Source organism: Nylanderia fulva, unplaced genomic scaffold (assembly GCF_048542155.1).
Source record: "Nylanderia fulva isolate GAGA-0341 unplaced genomic scaffold, ASM4854215v1 Scaffold1135, whole genome shotgun sequence".
NCBI lineage: Eukaryota > Metazoa > Arthropoda > Insecta > Hymenoptera > Formicidae > Nylanderia > Nylanderia fulva.
In genome coordinates this window covers 1-7,500 of record NW_028189341.1, presented here as the reverse complement: position 1 = coordinate 7,500, position 7,500 = coordinate 1, and positions in this window count along the sequence as shown.

Genomic DNA, 7,500 nt, shown 5'->3' with positions numbered 1-7,500 from the left:
GGTACTAGGTCGAGGAAGAAAAATGAGTCTGGTTGGAATAGGGAGAAAAGAGGTGTGCGGGGATGACGGAGTAGACGGGGGCTTGCCGCACGGTGAGGGGGAAATGGTATGGTTGTGGGTACGCCGTGAGGGTGCCGCTGACGGGGACAAGTGATAAGGGGGTGGTCGGCGAATATGTGGGTGTTCTGCTGGGGGCCGTCTCATGTGAGGTTTCAGTTAATTAGTTTGAATTTAGTCGGGAGTAGCCCCGTAGGTAATTCTTCAGCTGGATCCAATGGCGGTGGTGTGGTCAGTAAGCTCGTGTTTGGTGATTGGGAGGGGGTGAGCTATGGGCAGCTAATCTTGCGGTTTCGAGGAGAGGTTCAGAGGGTTACTGCGTTTTCGCTCAAGTATAGAGGTGGAAAAAGTAACCGGGTGGCAAGGGCTTCCCTGGGGTGGTTCCAGGGCGGTATTGTGAGGTTGTGGTGGGGGCAGAAATGTAGGGGAAGGGGTGTTAGGGGGGTGGGAGGGTAAATTATGGTGTATGTGATGGCGTTGCCGTGGAGATGGTGTGAGGTGTATGGTGTGGGAGAGGCGGATTGTGGGTTGAGTGGATCATGGGCGTTGCGGGGGGCTGAGGTACAAAAAAGAAGAGAGATATTGTTGAGAGCAGTGCGGAAGGCATGGGTGGAGGGATTTTCTTGAATTTTTCTTTGGGGGAAGATGTGCTTGGTGGTTGGAGTGAGGACTTTCGTCGGAGAAGGGCAGAGGGTCTGTTTCTTGACATACGGGAGTGGGGAGGGAAGGTGGGGGATGGAAAGGTGTGTTCTGGGCAGCGTGGTGTAGAACCTGGCGTGGTTGCGGTCACCGCGTGCTAGCGCCTCATGTGACTGTGGGTGCGCCTTGGTGTCAATACTCCGAGGGGGACAACTTGGAAGTAATTGTCTCGACTTTTAGAGTTGTCTAGCTCTGGAGAAAAGGGGGGGAATCTGAGGAGAAGGGGTGTGAAATCAACGAAGGGTGGCGTATGTTCTCTGGGACAATTACTCAAGGGAAGGGGGGTGTGTAAAGTATAATGGGAGGAGTAGTGCGGAGAGGAGCCCGAATTCGAAAGTGCTGTAGTGCTTCATTAGGCATATGGTATGACGGACTCTTTCTTCGCGTCGAAGCGGGGTCTGCTTCATGCGATGTTCGTATGTTGTGAGAGGGGGGTGGTTGGTGATGGGAGGGGGACTACCTTATATCCCCTGATATCGCTTTGTGCTATCGCTGGGGGGACGATGGATTGTGAGGGCAAAGTTTGGGACCTCTACTCCGCCGGGATGGGGCGGAAACCTGCGAAGACGTCAACAGTAGACGCCGAGTGATAGCAGACGTCGCACTGAGTGCAATTCGTCAGGGTGGTTAGGATCGACTTCGGTACGGTGGGATCTGGTCTTGATGAGGTTGGACGGCGTCGTGTGTCTAACAGACTTTCTAAAATCATGTCTTTGAGGTTGGGAGAAAGTGGGTGAAGGGGGGTAGGGTGATAGTTGGAGCTGGGACAGTGTACGTATGAATAGGTTGGGGGAAGTAAAAGGAGGGTGATAAAAAGTGGGTGAAAGCCGATAAGACGAGGTGGAAGTGGGAGTAGGGGGAAGTTATGTAGGAGCCCTCAGGTCGCGTGACAGCTGCAAGAAGGCTACTTCGTAGAGATAGACCTGAATGTTGTCCGCAATGGGAGTACTAGATATCTATCTATGGTACTGTCCGAGCGTGATTGGTGCAAGTGGAGGTAAAAGGGAAGGGAGGGAACGGAAAAGGTGGGAGAGGAAGACCTTGTGATCGCACGGGCCCAACGGGGTGGTGGAGGAGACAAAAGGCCGTTTTTGTGGGTGTGAGGGGGGCTTCTGTTCAACGCTGGTTCTTGTTTGTTAGGTCGACTCGAGGAGAAAAAGGGGGGTTAATGCAGAAGGGGGAGAGCGTGGGTAAGAGTATAGGAGTGAGAGGGGCGGGGAGGGGGGGGGATGAATTTAATAGTGAGTTCCGGAATTGGGAAGTACGTCCATTCACTTGGGACGTTCCAGTAACGAAGGTGGTTTTTTCGTTTCCACCCTCGGGGCGCCGGGTATGTTTGAGGGGGGTGAGGGGGTGAGCGGGAGAGAAACGAAGGAAATGGGAGGGGAGGAGGAGCACACGCAAGAGGACGGAGGGTAGGGGAGTGAGTACGGGTCGGCAGGGGTCGGAAAAGAAATTGCTATGTGAAGAGCGTTTGATGAACTGAGGGTGGGAGGTAAAGGAGAGAAAAGAATATAATAGGGCAAGTAATAGATAAAGCGCGGGGGGATAGTAGAAAGGTGGGGGAGCGGGAAGTATGGGGTGGAGAAATTAGGTGGGAAAGGTAGTAGATGGGACAGGTGATCGCCTGATCAGTAGTGTTTTCTGTTCCCACGGGTAGGGAGGGATGTGGCAAGGGGGGGAGAAGGAGGTGGTGGTGTTAACATGATGTGGGGGCGGGGATTGCAAGTAGAGGTGCGGATAATAGGGGGAGTGAGTTACGAGGAGACTGAGGTGTGGGAGGTTAGTGTACTAGAGAGGGTAGGGGGTGCGCAGCTCCGGTGGTAGTACTGGAGATGCAGAAGAGGGAGGGAAAGGAGTTGGGGGAGGAGAAGCGGGCGATGAGATGAAATGGAAAAGTGGGAGGGAGTAATTTTGAGAAGAATAAGGCCGCCTGTGACGGAGGAGGTGCTTATAGCGCGGAGGCCTTGGGTAACATGTATGGATAGGGGTGGTTGTGCGATGCCAGAAGGGGTAGGGAAATGAAGTGAATCAGGGGGACGAGGGGGAAGACTCGTCATCGCATTCGAATAGACAGCCCTTACGTTACTCTCAAACTCCCGAGTGAGCCCCAGCTCATCGAGAGTCGTCGAATAGCAGCGTGCGCAACCGCGTATCGAAAGCTTTCGACAGATCGACGCACCCACATGCAGATAACGACAGCGCCTCCGGGCGTCCCAAAGCACGGAAAAAAACATTAAGGACTGTGACGTTCTCACATACCCCGTCCAACCCGGCCGGAACACCCCTTTGCTCCTGTCGAAGATGTCGAGGGCGCCAATTCTTTGCCAATATCTTGTGGAAGTGTCTTATTATAACGGAGCCTATGCCTGAGAGTCGGTACTCCGTCGGACCTGGCCGATCGGACCATACCCCCCCCCCTTCCAAGGAATACCGTTCTGGTTGTGGCGATTGATTAGGGGATCGTCCCTCTGCCAGGAGCAGCAGATTGAACAGAAGCTCAGAAGAATCGCAGGAACAGCGTTTCCACATCCTCGTCGGCGTAATCTGGTCCAATTCCGGGCGCAGTGCCAGTCCTTACGGAATCTGTTTCACCTCTAGGTGTTACAGGATCCCAGAGCAAGGTCTTATCCGCCACAGGACTGGATCCGTGGCAAGCGCCATCGCCGAGACCTTCCGATGTGATCCCCTCTCGGCCCGACGTACGGCCCCGGCCAGCACTCGCAGCCTGTGCCGCGTCCCACGACTCACGCAAGTCCCGTCATGTCTCCATCAGCACCGCTGGAGGCCTCCATACTGGGGCGCCAGCAGTTAAGGAATTCTACAGCCGACGGCCTCTCGCGCACCGAGTCGCCCTCGAGGATACGCGACAAATCAGGACTTCTTGTTCTTTCTTAGGGGATTGCACAATTGCATACTCCCTCTTTCTCTTCTGCTCTTGCTCGCTCGTTTACTGGAGGACAGTGCTGCTTTTGCGAAACTCGTTGCGGAGGGCGCACTTGTAGGCGGCCGGGGAAGATCATCCCAGCATGCTTCGATAGCCATACGTCGACCTCCCCGCCGTCAGAGCATCTTGCCGTTCCAGCAAGAGTCTCCCCTCGTAGCTACGGAACGCCGCACTCTGCTCTACGAGTGATTGTATCTTTCCCCGATCGCCTCTGAGAACTTGTTCAGGGGAGGCTGAATGTGCTCTTTGATCGTCAGTACTATCCTCAATGCCGCAGGAAATGGGTGTCGGTCTCGTGTCATCACCGCGCACATCCCTATCGCCCTCTCGTCACAAATCGCGCGACGCGATTGGATCTCTTGGCAGAAGTCTCTAACCATCACTCGGTAATGCTCCTGTCGCCTGTCGCCGTTTCCCTTGATGGCTTCGAGCTCCTATTGGGAGAACCTTGCTCCAGATACTGTTAATGAAAGGTTCCCCGGCTAAGGTGCCTCAGTCCTCAGCGCTTGCCATGAGCTATATCCTCCACTGACCATCGGGCCTTTACCGCGGTCAACATTGATAGTCCTGTTGGCTTGTATGGGTGTGCACGTACTACTTTGTGGACACAAGACACGCAATGTTCCGGAATTCTCGCCGACAATGCTCACATCTGACCATCTCCTCTCTAGGCTGTCCACTTCACCTGGCTGGTCCTTATAGTGGTTCGCACGGACCAGCTGCGACCCCCACACCCCGTCAGGGTCCTCGCTCTCCGCGCGCATCACTCAAGAGAGCACTCGCACACGCAGACCCCGGGCCATCCGAGAACCCGGGACATCAGATCATTCTTAACTTTATCCTATTAACTGCGTGTAGGGGGGCAAACGGATTGACAACCCGAGAGCCCCCCAAGAAGACCCCGGTCTTTCTTGGCCCCACAACTCACCATGACCGTAGGCGCATGGGCCGAAGCCCTTAGGGTCGCCACTTCGCTGTACACTCTCTTAGTCGCACACCTACCGAGTCTAAACTTCCCACGTATGCCTGTTTCCGGTGCAACCACGAGGAAGGTGGAGGTACAACTTGGACGTGAGAGCTGAAGGTCCTACGTTAGGACTTGTTGGCGCTCACGAAACCAACCAGACTCTCTCTAATACCATCAAGCGGCGTGTTGCTTTGATGACCGAGAAGAGTCATGTGACTACCCCGCGTTTACCCGCGCTGCTTGAATTTCTTCACGTTGACTTCCATAGCACTTGTGCAGAATCACATTGCGTCAAACACCCGCGGGGCCATCGCAATGCTTTGTTTTAATTATACATTCGATTTCCCTAGTCCGTGCCAGTTCTGAGCTGAGCGTTGAATGTCGGACGAAGAGGACGACCACGACGGCTCGCGCCGCCACGGAAGCCTCTCAGCAAGGAGATCCCGGGAGGGCCAGGCACGACGAGCTCGGATCCGCGGGGACCGGCGCGAGAACGCCGGGCCCCCCCCTGCGGGTTCTTCTTCGCGTTCCAAACCCTATCTCCCTGCTAAGGTTTTCCAGGAAACTCAAACGCTATACAGAAAGAAAACTCCCCCGGGATCTCCCGACGCGCCCTCCAGGTTTTTTGTTTCCCCACCGACGAACACTTTTAAAGAGGGCCAATTTGTATGCGTTCCGCTGCGGGTTCCGGAATAGGAACCGGCCCCCCCCCTTCGCCCGACGGGTGGCCCTTCGTATAATATTTTTATTATTTCTCGACACTCGAGTTAGGTTCTTCATTGAAAGGATCTCTAGGGCTTAGGATCACTAAACCTCGTGTCAAGGGCTGTTCCACGCAACCCTTCTCCACGTCGTCTCCAGGCCTCCCCGGGAGTATTTGCTAACTCCCCAGATCTTCACCGACGCGGCCCAGGCGGTTTCGCGCCATACCTTCTGCGCTAAACCGCGGCCCCTCCTACTCGCGGGTTCTGACAAAGCGAAGAAAATTTCGCCCGTCCCCCGGGTTTTCCCGCCCCATTTGGCCGCTGACGGCAGGTATGGGCCGGGACGCTTCAGCGGATCATTTTCAGGGCTAGTTTGCTTCGGCAGTGTTTTTTGTTACACACTCCTGCGGATTCCAACTTCCATGGCCACCGCCTGCTGTCTAGCAACCAACGCCTTTCATGGGTCCCATGGCGCCGAGTTGGGCGCCTTAACTCGCGTTGGTTCCCCCCAAAAGCGCATTTCGCTTACCAAAAATGCCCACTTGGGCACTCTGATCCGAAGATGCTCGTGGTTTTAAATAATCAGAAACCAGAGATCTCACCCCATTTAAAATTTTGAAAAAAGGTTGAGGTCGTTGGGCCCAAAGGCCTCAAACATTTTCGCTTTACCAATGAATGCGCTGCGTTCCGTGCGGAACGGCCGAGTCCCCACTATCCGGGGGGGCAACTTCGGAGGGAACCACTACAGATGGTTCGATTTCTTTCGCCCATACCAGTTTCCGACGATCGTTTGTGCACTCGAATCGCTAGGACCTCCTCAGGTTTTCCCCTGCGGGGCTTTCCTACCAGGCATAGTTCAACATTTTTTTGGCCCCCAAGGGTGTACGCTCTGGGTGCGCCTCTTCTCGCGATGAGAACGAGACGCCCCGGGAGTGCGAGGCCGCCTCCGACGCGCCCATCCTCCCTAGTCGACGGCCCAGGGGGCCCACCTTAAACTTTCATTAGGGCCTTTGGGTCTCGCGACAAGTCCCAATGATCGCGTACTGTTAGACTCCTTGGGCCCGGGGTTTTTTCAAACGGTCTAAGAGAAAACCCAAAGCAGTAGCGTCGCCGACCGTATCGGTCTCCGCGAAAACCGGGGGAGACGTTCGCAGGACTGTTCAAGGTGAAACCGTAACTGAACCACAGCGGGCCAGGACCGGGGACGGCGCGAAGTCCGTAACCTCCGATACCGTGGCGCGCGCTTGCGACGGTCTCGACGCACCGTGAATAGTGCGGCCTGATACCTTGCGCGTACCGCCGAGCAGCCGGCCGGGCGACCGAGGGTTTGTCGCGTGCCGTTTTACCGCGACGCGACAGACCCGCACCCGGGCCGTAGACCGACACCCAGCGGGTCGCGACGTTCTACTTGGGGAGAAGTGCACGACGACGAGCGCCGGACATCGGCGCACGGTAGCGTGCCCGCGCGCGAGCCGCAAGGACTCCGCGGGACATCGCCGACCGACGCGAAGCCAGCGCCGCTGACGATGAATCTCCCCGTTCGATCTTTTGGGTTTCTTAGGTTTACCCCTGAACGGGTTTCCACGTACTCTTGAACTCTCTCTTCAAAGTTCTTTTCAACTTTTCCCTCACGTGTACTGTTCGCTATCGGTCTCGTGGTCGTATTTAGCTTAGATGGAGTTTACCACCCAACTTAGAGCTGCACTCTCAGCAACCGACTCTAAGGAGAGATCCTCCCGAGGCGCGCACCGGTCGCTACGGGCCTGGCACCCTCTACGGGTAAGTGGCCCCATTCAAGAGGGACTTGGACGCGACGCGGCCCTCGGGATAAGCGGATCCTCCCAACACCACATTTCCCTGCGGGGGAAACCCGGGCGGATCGGTGCTGGGCTCTTCTCCTGTTCGCTCCCGCACAAAGGGAAACGGTTTTTTTCTTTCCTCCGCAAAATACTTAAATTCAGCGGGATTCGCCGCCGAGGTCGCGATAGTGAGTTTTTCTACCTTTTGGCCTCCCCGCCGCTCATGCGCTCTCCCTAAATATAATTTATAAGAGGGAAGAGGAGAGCTCGAACGAGAGAGCACAGGGGCAAAACCCCAAAACGCGAAAAGCAAATCGCCGGGCGCTA